Source organism: Triturus cristatus, chromosome 7, assembly GCF_964204655.1.
Source record: "Triturus cristatus chromosome 7, aTriCri1.1, whole genome shotgun sequence".
Taxonomy (NCBI): domain Eukaryota; kingdom Metazoa; phylum Chordata; class Amphibia; order Caudata; family Salamandridae; genus Triturus; species Triturus cristatus.
In genome coordinates this window covers 748,918,223-748,932,616 of record NC_140590.1, presented here as the reverse complement: position 1 = coordinate 748,932,616, position 14,394 = coordinate 748,918,223, and the positions used below count along the sequence as shown (strand labels likewise).

The 14,394-nt window shown below is 52.7% G+C and overlaps 1 protein-coding gene across 2 annotated transcripts in view; it reads right to left on the bottom strand.

The window, feature by feature from the left end:
• Positions 1-14,394, bottom strand: part of DNAH17 (dynein axonemal heavy chain 17) — a 14,992,541-nt gene that overhangs the window by 8,686,669 nt on the left and 6,291,478 nt on the right. The gene's annotated exons all lie outside the window — the stretch shown is intronic.

Genomic DNA, 14,394 nt, shown 5'->3' with positions numbered 1-14,394 from the left:
ACGAGTCATCTAGGGCCGCTGAATATACCCGTAACAGTTCCGGCATTAATAAATCCGAGTAGGCTTTATAAAATTCAGCCGGTAGTCCATCCGGACCCGGAGATTTGCCACTTGAGAGGGAGAAAATACTATCACGCAGTTCGTCCGGTAGCAAAGGAGCACCCAGTTCCTCCTGCTGATGGTCCTTCAGTTGCGGCAGCGTCAGGGCAGAAAGAAACTCCCATTTGTCCGCGTCTGTAGCTCGTAGGCAAGACCTGTACACCGTGGAGTAGTGTTCTACAAAGGCGTTGTGTATGTCCCTTTGGGAATGTACTATGTCATCGTGTATGGTTCGTATAGACGTCCCAGGTGAGGTGATTGCCTCCTGTCTTATCAGCCACGACATCAGCTTGCCCGGTTTGTCTCCCACATGGTGGGAGTGTGCCGAGTGTGCTGCATAGTTCAGATTGCGGAGCCGGTCCAGCAATCTGGAATGTTCCCCTCTAATTTGCACCAAGGACCCATCGTCGCCTCCCAGTGCCTCCCCCTCTCTTTGGAGCAGTTCATTTTCAAGGTGTGTGAGTTCTGTCTCTAATTGTCTCTGCATACCCGCTTGTGTACCAAGGCATTCGCCCCTAACCACTACTTTAAATGCGTCCCATTCCACTTGAGGCGTTGCAGCTGTGCCAGTGTTCTCTTCAAAGTATTGTGTAATATTCGCGGCTAGGAGTCTGCGGAAAGGTGCGTCCAATAATACATCCGGCTGCAATCGCCAGGTAGGAACTGGCGGCCGGGAGCGCTCCCAAGACATCTCCAATACATGCGGGTTGTGATCTGAATGTGTCCTGCCTAAATAGTATACTGCAGATATATGTGGGAGCAACTCCTCTGAGAGCATGTAGCGGTCCAACCGTACATGCAATGCATGAGCACCGGAATAATAGGAATATACCCTGTCTCCAGACATCCCTGAGATGCCATTGCCTTGCCCAGCTGGTTAGTGCCTTCATGGCTATGTGTGTATTTGTGCCTGGAAGGGGTGGAAAGGAGCGGTCCAATGAAACGTTCAGTACACAATTGTAGTCCCCCCCCAAGAGCATAGGAATACCATGCCATGGCGCCAGGACGCTCGACATATCGTCAAAGAAACAGCCTGGTCCGTGTTGGGAGCATATATTGATGCAATTACCACCTGTCGGCCATCCAATGTGCCCCTGACCACCACATATCTGCCACTTTGTGTCTACCAATGATTGTGTGATTTTAAGTGGGACCCCTGGTCGTACCCAGATTAGTGCACCTCGCGCATAGGCTGAATACCCCGTGGCATACAGTTGACCACGCCAGCGGCGGTGCAAGCGTTGGATTTCTGATTTGACCATATGCGTCTCTTGCAAAAGAGCTATTTGTATGTGGTGTCATTTGAGGACGAGTATATCTGGTATCTACGTGACAGTGTGTGCATGCCCCGCACATTCCATGTAGCGACTTTAAGTGCAGACATAGTTCTTAAAGTGTATTAGGTGGCCCCGCATCCGTGGCAGCACAACAAACATATGCAGTATAAAGGGCCCAGAAACGTACCACTTCCCAAGCACAATAACCCAAGACATTATGCGTTGTGTGTGAATAGCATACATTAAAGGATATCTCATAATAAAACCAAAACGAAAATGTAAACCTAAGAAAAATACCAAAAGGGCGATGATGTAACCAGCAATCGACCAAACTCCCATTAGAGGTAACAGTAACAACCAATCCAGGGGGATGCGCTACGTATCACGTACCGATAACTTACAATATATGTGTCCAGTGTTTCAGAGGCTCCCCGCCTGCAGGCATAATACAGTATAATAAAAGCAAACTGTGTATATCGGCTCAGTATCACCCACCAGGCTAACGATGTGTGTTGGTGACTGCCCAACTGCAATCAAACCTAAGATCAGTTCCCATTCTCCTCCCCCCTCATCATGATATCACTCACCGTTACATGGTATTCGGCATGCGGTATTCGGACTGAGGTATTACAATACCTCAGTCCGCAGTCCAAACTAGGATCAAATCTTGCAATGTTTATATGATTCTGTCAGCTGTCTGCGGAGTGACGTCCGGCTGCACAATCAAGTCCTGTGAGTCCTGCAGGCCATATATTCTCTCGTCATCACTGGACAGGTTACGCTGGCTGGAATGGGATGCGTCCTCGGCCACCAAAGATCCGCTGATCTCCGCCACCACCTGCAGGGCATCTCGCTGTCCGCTAAGAATCAAATCTGTATGTGGTCCCACTGGAGGCGAGGGTGGCGTCCGGAGCCCCGTTGGCCTGCGCTCTCTCCGGCAGCGGCGGAAGGGGCCCTTCAACCTCGATGGGGCTATCGTCACAGGGGCATCACGAGGCCCCGCAGCAGTAAAGGTGTCCAGCCAGTCCTCCGCTTCTTCTGATGTGGCAAAGAAATGCGTCTTGTCACTTGCCACGACCCGCAAGCGCGCCGGGAAAAGCAGAGAGTATTTCAGGTTGTGTTAGGGAAGATGCTTTTTCACTGCCATAAATGAGAACCTTTGCCTCTGCACCTGGATGGTATAGTCCGGAAAAAACATTATTTTATTATTATCTTTTTGAATTTCTTGTACCTTTCTGGGTTCCTGTAGGATTGAGTCACGGTCTCGATAATTGAGAAGTCGGAGGAGCATGGGCCGAGGATTCGATCCCATGGGGGGAGGTCTTGCCGGAACTCTATGTGCACGTTCTATGACAAAGTGAGGCTAGAGAGTTCCCTCTGGCAGCAGGTTTCTGTCCACTTTTCCATGTGTAGGGTGGGCTCCCTTCCTTCCCAGCGTTCCGGTACACCTACGATGCGCCCGTCCTTCCGCGTCCTCGGCTCTGTCCTCCAGAAACTCCACTCAGGTGAGCAAATCTTGTACATGTTTATGTGTCTGGGCCACCTGTGGCTTAATGTCTGCAAACGTGGACTCCAGGGCGGTCGTGCGGTCCGTTAGCTTCCGATGGTCAGCATGCAGATGGGTGAGATCAATGGCTACCTTGTCAATCTTAGATTCCAAGGACGGGTCTGATGGAGGGTTTCTTCCATACGCTCCATTGCAGCCAGCACCGCATCCAATTTATTTGCAGTTTGATCAGCGTGTCCTTGCTTCGCCATTTTGTCTGATTTGGGCTTAGTCGGCAGCTGTAGGGCTTGTGTGCCTCTCGTTCCGGCCCGCACCCGGGTGCCCCCCGACATGGGTCGCCGCGGTCGCACTCCTGCGCCGCTCCACTTAGGACAGGATCTCACAGTGATGGCGCCAGGGCCTGAAGGTCACAGTGGGGCCCACGGTGATATTCGTAGGCCGCGATCAGCAACTGCGTCTGTCCCGCAGCCCGGGACTTTGCCGATAGGGCACTCCCACTGCGCACTGGTGTCTCCGCCGCAAAACAATCACCATCCACTTCCTGCAGGCATCTGGTTTGCTCCAGGTCGCGGCATTGACTGCCGCCTCGGGAGGGAGCAGGTACCACCCGCGTCTGCAACGCAACAGTCTGTGGGCGCCAGCAAGTCACACCTCCAAACGCCACCCAAATGTCCTGCACAGAGTATTTCAGGCGCGGCCCAGCAATGCAGAAACCTCCTTGTGCTAATAGTTTAATAATCTGCGGGTTAGCAATATGTGCCCCTCCGTCAACACAAAGGCTAGGGTGCAATGTTCCAGATTATCAGCCAAATGGCGGGGGCTCAGGGGATCTCAAGCGCAGCCACTCCCGGGCATCAGGCGGGGCAGGCTCCACTCCCCACTATGTATCACCACATCACTTTCACAGGGGCATCAGCAGTTTACTCCTCTTAATACATCTGTTAGTGCATGACATCCATGCCATAGACGCCGGTACCTGAATTAGCAGCATAGAGGGTAGTAATGAGGTAGATATGGGTCCACAGGTCTCAGCAGGCAGCTCAGTAGCAGAGAATCACTTCGATTGAGCTTGCCAGGAGGGCAGTCATAATGACAGCAGGGCTGGCAGTCTTTTCTCCTGTCACTTTTCTCTTGCTCCAGCACCAGCCAGTCGCTCTCCCCCTGAAGTCCACGCAGCAGTTTCTCACAAGCAGGTCAGCAAAAGCTCCACAACCCCTCAGCAGGCAGCACTCGGCAGCAGAGTGGGCAACCCTAACTCCTCCTGTATATGGGGTTACTTTTCGCCACGATGTAAGTGCGGGGGCCGTCAAGCGAGCCAAACAGCTGCCGCGTCCGCCACCCTGTCTCACCTTTCGTGGCGGCCGGTGGCCGGTGTAGAACGCGCCATACAGCGGCGGGGGGGGGTCACACACCGCGACCACACCTCGGAGGCAGTGGCGCCGCGAGCTGCCTATGCGGCATCACCGCTCGCCGTCCACACCTCCATAATCCAGTACTTAGCGGCAACACACGGAGCCCAGGAGGCTAGGGCAGGCAGGTGATGCAGCGGGGGAGGGGGGGCTCCGATCATACCCCACCCCCTTCCAGCAAGCGTTGAGTCAGGCGGCGGCAGGGGGAGTGGCTACAGCCCATTGTTTTCTGTGTCAATGCCGCTACGCCATCTTTTCGCGTCCTTGTAGGCGGAGCCAGTCCCCGGGCTCGCCTAGTGCACGCCGGCCATATCGATCAGGTGCTGTGCAGTCCGTCTCAGCCAGGTCCACGGAGCAGGTCTCGAAACGGACAAGTACAGCAGCGGAGGCCCGGGCCGGGTTCATGTCAAGGTTGCGCTTGGTTATGTGTACTATGGGTGTCCATCGTCGGGGTTCAGAGCCTGTTTGGGGGATCCTCTGTTGGAGCTCTACCCGAACACGTCGTCTTCCATCGTAGCCGTAGCCACGCCGCCAAAGGATTGTTCATTGATGAGGTGCATGTTTCAATCACCCCCTGGTATTCAAGTTGATCTAAGGTCTCCCTGACTTGTTTTTTAGCTTCTTGCTTAACTGGGTAATGTCTTTATGCAGCTGGTTGATTTTTTAACTGGATATTTGTTGTGAGGTGAGTCCTCATCCCATCCTACATGATTCTTGTATAATGCTGGGGCCTGGGCCACTGCCCATTTTCTGGCATAAGTATATTTTAAGTGTACTGGAACATCGTTGGAGAAGGCTGGCATAATGATGTCTTCGCCATGTGGGCACACCCTGACAAATTCTGGTGGCCAGTCTTGCTCTGCTAGAAGTATATCATAACCCTTTGAAAGTCGCACCCAAAAGAGTGCTTTCACTTTACTTGGTGTGTCTCCCTCCATCCGGAGTGTTATTTCATATAACCTATGCAGAGAACTAACCCTGGTGTCTGCAGTTTCAACTTGAATGTCCTCATTCAAGTCCACTGTCTCCAGAAGCCCCTTCAGGTTCTGGCGAGCTACTGTAACTTCTGCTGCGCATTCTCCGTTCTTGAGTTGTGTTGTCAGAATCCTCGGCATGTCTGATCTTCAGACCTGCTACCTTCTTTTTGGAGAATTGAGGTTTTGGTTTGTTTTTCTGAACATGTTGATCGTCTTTGGACTTCACGCGTTCTTCTTTGTTCTCTGACCGTCCTCTTCTTTCGGATGTCTGTGATGATATCTGAAAGGTACGAGAGGAACGTATATCAGTATCTTGATACCTGTCAGGTTTTCTCAAATTATCTCTATTCCTGAGGTTATACCTCCTTTCAGAGGGCTCCTTTTGAGGAGACCTACCTTGGGATTGAGAATCTTTCTCTTTTGAATGTTGTTTGTTATTCTCCCACTTCTTTTTAGAAGAGGTAGGAGTGTTTTTAGGAAAGACCTTGTCAGGACTTTCAGACAGTTGTAGTTTTAACTGTGTAATTCTATTAAATTTTGTATCTGATTAAGTAATTCTACGTCTAATATTGCTTCAATGTCAGGATGAGGTGTGTAGCCGGCTAAAATCGGCCATGTTGCTCCTGGTCTACCTAGTGGACCGAGCCTGGTAATGTGATTGTAATGTTTTAGGGCGCCTTTAAACCAGAGATCATGCTCCTGGTATGTGAGTGGAATTTCAATATCCTCGAAAGGAATATATTCCTCAGGTGGTTCATCTTCTTTGTAGAAGTGAAACGTTTTAGTTACTGGATTTGACTCTGGGAATACTATCCATGAATAGAATACCTCTGTCTGGTCAGATTCATGTGCCTCTATCACAAGAACTGCTCTACCACCTCTTGGTGTTAGGCCATGTTTTATAAGTTTTAGAGTGATGGCTCTCCTTAAATTTGGACTGATGATTTTTGCATTTTCATCGGTTTCATTAACACCTGTATTGAACAAGTTACTTACCTTCGGTAACGATGTATCTGTAAGAAACATTAGTTAGTTAGATTCCTCACCTTAGAATATCCCCAGGCGTCAGACTGGATCCGGAAGATTTTTCGTCAGCAATACCCCTTGCGCGTCGTTAGGCGTCGTCTGCGGCTCCGCGTCCGTCGTCGGCGTCGTGCGTTGGAATGACGTCGTCGGAGTACTTAGACGCCGCCCTCGCGCGCTGACGTCAGTTCTTGTACATAGCTTTCCGCGCCAGGAACGCAGAGCCATGCAAAGACCGACACTGGTGCCAAAAATAAAATCTAGGGGCCTGAAAAGGATAACCTTAACCCTAGGTGTCAGTTTACAGAACGGGGAGGATGGGTGGGTCGGTGAGGAATCTAACTAACTAATGTTTCTTACAGATACATCGTTACCGAAGGTAAGTAACTTGTTCATCTGAAAGAAACACCTTAGTTAGATTCCTCACCTTAGAATAGATACCCAAGCAATACCATCCCCGGTGGTGGGTCTGCGAACCAAGATCACACCAGAAAGTCCTGGAGGACAGAACGGCCAAAGAAGCCATCCCTCCGGACTTGGCTGTCAAGGCAATAATGCCTGGCAAACGTGTGTAGCGAAGCCCACGTCGCCGCCTGACAGATGTCCTGCAAAGGGACACCCCGTCCCAAAGCAGTAGTAGCCGCTGTGGCCCGAGTAGAATGGGCGCGCAGCCCAACAGGAGGTTCCTTTTTTGCCAAGGAATAACAAATTTTGATGCACAAAACGGGTCACCGAGAGATGGTCCGTTTGTGCACAGCTTTCCCCTTCTTAGCACCCACGTATCCAACAAAAAGTTGGTTGTCCACCCGGAACTGCTTTGTGCGGTCCAGATAAAAGGAGAGCGCACGTTTTGGGTCCAGACGGTGGAGCCTCTCTTCCTCTTTGGAAGGATGCGGAGGCGGAAAGAAGGTGGGCAAGGTGACAGACTGCCCAAGATGAAAGGGGGTCACCACTTTCGGAAGAAAGGAGGGACGAGGCCGAAGGACAACCTTGTCCGGATGAACAGAGAGAAAAGGAGGCTTTGAGGATAAAGCCTGGAGCTCACTCACCCGTCTAGCCGAGGTGATGGCTACCAGAAAAGCAGTCTTAAGCGTCAGCAGATGAAGAGGACAATTATGAAGAGGCTCAAAGGGAGCGCACATCAGAAATGTGAGAACAAGATTCAAGTCCCACTGAGGCATTACAAAAGGGACAGGAGGGAACGTGTGAGTAATGCCTTTTAGAAAGCGTGTAACTACAGGGGACTTGAAAAGAGAAGGCTGATCAGGAAGCCGCAAGAAGGCAGAGATGGCAGCAAGATAACCTTTCAAGGTGCCCAGGGCAGAGCCCTGCCGGGCCAAAGAAAGAAGAAAGAGCAGAACCTCAGAAAGAGGGGCGGAAAGGGGATCCACAGCCTTTGCTGTGCACCATGCCACAAATTTGTTCCACCGGCAGGCGTATACCGTCTTTGTGGAGGGACGCCTGGCTGCCAGAATGATATCACAGACTTCAGGAGGCAAGTCAAATGGCATCAACTGCCGCCGCTCAATCTCCACGCATGGAGGTGGAGGCTGGACAGGTTCGGGTGGAGGACCGTCCCCTGCTGCTGCGACAGAAGATCCTCCCGAAGGGGCAGACGTATCGGAGGATCGGTCAACATACTGAGTAGCTCGGGATACCAGTACCTTCGTGCCCAATCCGGAGCCACCAAGATGACTTGGGCCCGGTCGTGCCTGATCTTCTTCAGCACTCTGGGCAGAAGTGGTATAGGCGGAAAGGCGTACAACAGAACGCAACTCCACTCGTGACGAAAAGCGTCGCCGAGCGAGTGCCGCCTTGGAAATTCCAACGCGCAGAACTGCTGACATTGCGCGTTCTCTTCGGTGGTGAATAGATCTAACCAAGGCTCTCCCCACTGCTGAAAGAGACCTTGCGCCACTTCGGAGTTCAGACGCCATTCGTGATCCATCATGCACCGGCGGCTGAGTTCGTCTGCTCTGGCGTTCAGAGAGCCCGCCAGATGTTGAACCACTAGGGTGACGCACTGGTGTTCCAGCCATGTCCAGAGGCGCAGAGCCTCCTGACAAAGGGTCCACGACCCCACCCCGCCCTGTTTGTTGCAATACCACATGGCGGTGGTGTTGTCCGTGAACACCTGCACGACACTTCCCCTGACAGAGGGAAGGAAGGCTTTCAGTGCAAGTCGGATCGCTCTCAACTCCAACAGGTTGATGTGGAGACGAGACTCCGCCAGAGATCAGAGGCCTCTGATCTCTGCCTCTCCCATATGGCCACCCCATCCCAGGAGGGACGCATCCGTCACTACGACATGCTCCGGTTGGGGAAGGGAGAGGCTCTTGCCCGTGACCCAATCGCGGTCCGTGAGCCACCACTGCAACTGATGTGCAGTGCCCTCTGAGATCAAGACATGGTCGGACAGGTTGCCGTGATGCTGGGCCCACTGAAACTTCAGGTCCCACTGCAGAGCCCGCATGCGCCGCCTGGCGTGATGCACTAGTAGGATGCAGGAGGCCATCAGCCCCAGAAGCCGCAACACTAGCCTGACCGAAACCCAGGATAGAGGCCGAAAGATGGGAATCAGGGCCTGAATATCCCGGACCCGCTGTTCCGGCGGATAGACCCGGAACTGCGCCGAATCGAGAACCGCTCCGATGAAGAGGAGCTTCTGAGAGGGGCTCAGGTGTGACTTTGGCACGTTGATGGAAAAGCCCAGCAAATGCAGGAGATCCGCCGTAGTCTGGAGGTGGGAGACGACTGCCTGGGGCGAGCCCGCCTTCAACAACCAGTCGTCGAGATAGGGGAAGACTGGAACCCCTGATCTGCGCAGATGAGCTGCGACCACCGCCATCACTTTCGTGAACACCCGAGGGGCACTGGTAAGGCCGAAGGGGAGCACGGTAAACTGAAAGTGCTCTTGACCCACCGTGAACCGCAGGTAACGCCGGTGGGCCGGCAGGACGGGGATGTGGAAATATGCGTCCTGCAAGTCCAACGCTACCATCCAGTCTCCAGGGTCTAGGGCAGCTGGAACCTGAGCCAAAGTTAACATCTTGAACCTCTCCTTCCGGAGGAAGGCATTGACGTTCCTAAGGTCCAAGATAGGGCGTAGGCCCCCTTTGCCCTTCTTGGGAACCAGAAAGTAGTGGGAATAACAACCACGACCTACTTCTGGGCTCGGAACACGCTCGACGGCCCCCTTGGCCAAGAGGGCCGAAACTTCCTCGTGGAGAAGATTCAAATGATCCCCCAAGATACGGTGGTGCTGCGGTGGCATGGCTGGAGGGGTCGTCTCGAAGGGGAGGGAGTAGCCCCTTCGGACGATTTGCAGCACCCACCTGTCCGATGTGATGGACCGCCAGTGGAGCAGGTGATGGCGAACTCTGCCGCCCACTGGCGTGGAATGGGCCTGAAAGCTCGGACTAGGAAGGCTTTGAGGCGGATGCTGCCGGGGTGGATGTGGGCTGACCGCGTCGTCCTCCAGAACCGCCTCGGCGGAAACCACGTCCACGACCGCGCTCAGGTTGGTTCTGCGGCTGGTGGCTAGGCGTACGTGAGGAGGCACCCCTTCCTTGGCCACGAAAGGGGCGAGAGGCGGAAGTTTGCGACCGCGGGGCCGAGAGGCCCAAGGACTTGGCCGTAGCCCAGGAGTCCTTAAAGCGATTCAGCGCACTGTCCGCTTTCTCACCAAAAAGGCGAGTGCCATCAAAGGGCATGTCCATGAGAGTGCTCTGGACATCACCCGAAAAGGACGTGGACCGCAGCCAGGCATGACGTCTAAGCGCCACCGTGGTAGAAATCGCCCTACCCAGCGAGTCCGTAGTGTCAAGCCCACATTGGATAGCATGTCGTGCTGCATCCCTCCCATCGGCCAGAGCCTGGGTAAGTCGTGTCTGGACCTCCTCCGGACACAGGGGCAGCACGTCCTCCACCGTATCCCACAGAGAGTGGGAATAACGGTCCAAGAGACAGGCGGTGTTCAAGGACCGCAGGCCCAAACTAAGGGAGGAGAACAGCTTTTTGCCAAACTGTTCCAGTCTCTTGGAATCCCGGTCCGGCGGAGCGGTCGGGAAGGAGGATTGGGAGGTAGAAGCCTGGATAACCAGGCTCTCGGGGGTAGGGTGTTGGGACAGAAAACTGGGGTCGCCCGGAGCAGGGCGGTGGCGCCTGGCGACGTTCCTGTCCACAGGAGGAAGTGTGGAGGGCTTGGACCAGGTGCCCTGCAGAACGTCAATGAGGGCCTCATTGAATTGCAGCAGAGGCTCAGTGGAGCTTGCTGCAGACTGAATCACCTCAGTGAGGACGTTAGTCCTCACAGCCACGGCAGGTAGCTCGAGCCCAAGGGCTGCAGCCGCCTTGCGCAGCACCACAGAGAAAGCAGCACCCTCCTCCGAAGCCACAGTCGGAGGAGAGATGAATCCAGTGTCTGGAGAGGTATCCAGACCACTGGCCTCCCCCAGTTCATCTGCCCAGTCCTATGACAGCTGAGCCTGAACGGCCATAGTGTCCTCGGACCCCTCCCATTCGCCCCCGTCATCCGATTCCTGGTAAGCGGGAGGAAGGATCGGAGCCGGACGATAGACAAAATGTGTCTCCAGCGGCGTCCATCGACGCCGTAACGGCGCCGGGCCCGGAGCGGGGCTGAACTGGGGCTCGACGCCGAGCGGAGCCGGCGTCGGAGGTGGTACCGGTGTCGACGCCGGCGGAGGAGGCGTGACGAGGTCGACCGGCGTCGGCGGGGACTCGGGAACGGGTCCCTCGGGCACTTGCGGCGTCGAGGCCGGAGCCGTCGACGGCGCCGGGGCCGGAGCTGCCGGCAGGCAAGGTTGCCCAGTCGGATCCGTGGGGCCCGAAGGCGCGCCAGCGGGCGTCGACGGCGGAGCCAGGTTCCTCATGGCCGAGAGGAAGGCACTGACTTCCGCCGGCGTCGCGTCAGTCCCAGGGACCGGCGGGTATGGGGACTTGCGCGGCGCCTGCGGCTCCGCTGGAGCCGCGGGGGTGGAACCACCCTGACCCTCGGCCGAGTCGCGCGACCGGCGAGGGGAGTCCGAAGAGCGGTGTCGCCTCTTGGACTTCTTGGAGTGCTTCGACTTACCCGAAGACTTGGAGCCAGACGATAGATGATGATGTCGGCTCCGCGACCGATCCTTGGACCTCCTCCTGGACCGGGATCGAGAGGGGCGCGAAGCCGAGTGGCGAAGCTCGAGAAGCTTACGGGACCGCTCCCGTCTAGCCTTCGAGGTCAGGGCCTTGCAGTCCAAACACGACTCCGCGTCGTGGTCGAGGCCCAAACAGTAAAGGCACCGGCGGTGATGGTCCGTAACCGACATCAAGCGGTTGCAGTCAGCACAGGCTTTAAAACCAGGCATCCTACCGGCACCGGAGTCGAGACAAGATCAAAAAGGATCAAAAAACTTAGTCAAAAACGACTAAAAGGGGTAGCTCTCCCGGATCTGCGCTTACTGGCGCGGAAAAAAGAAGAACTGACGTCAGCGCACGAGGGCGGCGTCTAAGTACTCCGATTACGTCATTCCGGCGCACGACGCCGACGACGGACGCGGAGCCGCAGACGACGCCTAGCGACGCGCAAGGGGTATTGCTGACGAAAAATCTTCCGGATCCAGTCTGACGCCTGGGGATATTCTAAGGTGAGGAATCTAACTAACGTGTTTCTTTCAGATATCAAAAAGTACCGCTACATCGTCGGGTACAACTCCACCAGTATCGGTGTTTGTGCCGTTTTCGGTCATTGTTTAATGAAAGTTTCAGATTAAGTTTCAAGGGAACAAAGATAAGGTGCACAATATTTTGGAACACTGTATCCTTCAACGTTGAACAAACCAAACAGCTAATACTTAGGATTTTTGTCATACTCAGCTATGGCGGATATTATCCCTACCCACTCCAGACGTCTTATGGAGTATTATGAGTAGGGGTCTCTGAAAAAAGCGCAATTGAGTTACTCCAGTATCTAGCGTTAAATTAGTGCCTTACCAAACCGTTGGGTGCCATGTTGTGTAGTTCCTATATCCCTGATAGGCTCTGCGAATTGGAATAATATACACTATAGTTTTGACATACGGCTGAGGTCAGTATGTCTCTATCGAGTACATTAAACTTAATTACTTGTGTGTGCCAGCTAACTCAGAGGTCACTAGAAACTTCTCGAATTTGCAAGAAGGGATAAGTTTCTAACAACCGCATAATCATGACAACTTTGTTTCCATTAGAGTCGGAACAATCTCAGAACCGTGAAAACAATAGATAACAGTTTCACTCAGTCAATCGTGCAAGCTTCGTTTCTACAGAGTTGCACAGAAATAGAGAGACGGCGTTTCAATAAAAAGGGTTTATTGAACAGTCTTATTTCTCATGCAAGGGATGTGAACTGCTACAATCGTAAGACAGGCTGCGAAGTACAATATGTACAGAGTTAGCAGTAAGATAAAATAATACTGCAATAGCATGGTTTGTAGCTATGAAATATATTCATAAAATACATACATAAATAACACAGGCGAAAATGTGAATACTCATCTGATGCTTCTAAATAGTTCTACCCCAGTGTTCCTAACCTAAGTGTAGTACGAGGTAAGAAGTAGGTGCTGTTTTCTAAAGTATAGCTAGCTATAGTTTTAGTTTTGCCAAGAGTTGCCAAAATTTTCTTTAAGTTCTAGTCTACTCTATACCTTAGAATGTGTGAGGTTGGAATCTCTTTCCGGGACTCGATATCTAACACCCCACAAGGGAAGTCAGAAACACTGAAGCTGGATTCTCTACGAGGAGGATGACAGCGTCTGGTCAGTGCATCAGGCGGGAACTCAATCTCCTTCCAAACTTGCCATGGCGAACCGCAAGTAGGCAGTCGAACTGGACCGTACCGGAACCGTGGTTTGCCAGGGCAAGTGCAGGTATATTTATACCTTGAAGGTGTTTAGGAATGCCTGTATTGACATAAAAGTCGGGCATCGGAACATCATGAATGAACCCCCAAGGAATAGATTTTCATGCATAATAAATGAGTTCTTGGAGAAATCAATATCCAAGCAAGGGAAATTCCTAAAGGCTTAAGAGTCTGGTTTTCCAAGAACTCGTTGTGACGTGGATTGACGGATGTAGGAGACTATGCCTGTATTTGGTTAGCATGGACAGTGCCTAAATAAGGGATGGATTTTCTATGCCTAAATAAGGGCAATATGAATTGTACCTATATAAGGGCATAAATCGGGAAACCTCTATACGGAATCTACATCTACACACAACACTGCTTGTGGAGAGTCGCCTGGACCTTGCTGGTCCTGACAAGTACCTTCTTGACTTTCCTCGTTGGTTGTAGTTGCCAAGGCTTTTTGGTGTTTTCTCGACGGACACCGACCCTCAACTCTCGACATCTGACGGGGGACAGCTCGTGCACAGCTCATGGACTTCCACAGCATCACCTGGTCCGTACAGCTGCCGTTTCAAGGTCACCGTCAGCTCTCCTGCAACACTCGACTTCGGTGGGCATTTGTCTTCCGGGCCTCCTGGTCACTTCTGAGTGCCATAGACTCTGTCCGCTCTGCTTGCAGGTACTTCTCTTCCTGAATCCACCTTGGTGTTCTACCAGACACTTTCACCTTCTCCAGCAGCGGCATCTTTCTGAAGTCCTCCATTGGGTTTGATGACGGTTTCCGACGCCACTTCCCACCTATGCACCCGGCTTCCCTGGTGTAGTTATCCTGAGTACTAGGGTATCCGCGGGTGGGGTGGCTCTCCAACCTTCTGTCTTCCACTGGGTTTCTTCAGGGTCCACTGGGACGGGTCTTTCTTCTTTAAAATTGCAACAGCGACATACCCACTGACTTGCATTGATCACACTGACGTGTTCCCACTCTGCACTATTTACCTGTTTCTATTGAAAAGTATTGTATGCATTGTGTATATCTCCAGCTAGGAGATATCTGTATGTGTTAGTAAGTGTCTTATAATAAATACATATTTTTATAACTACACTGTGTGCTTCGATTTCACTTAATCTATACCTATAGGATTATGTTTCGGTAAAATTAGCTGCTTTACATTCCTTCTGGACTAAGCCTGAAGGCTGCTCTCCACAGCTACCACTT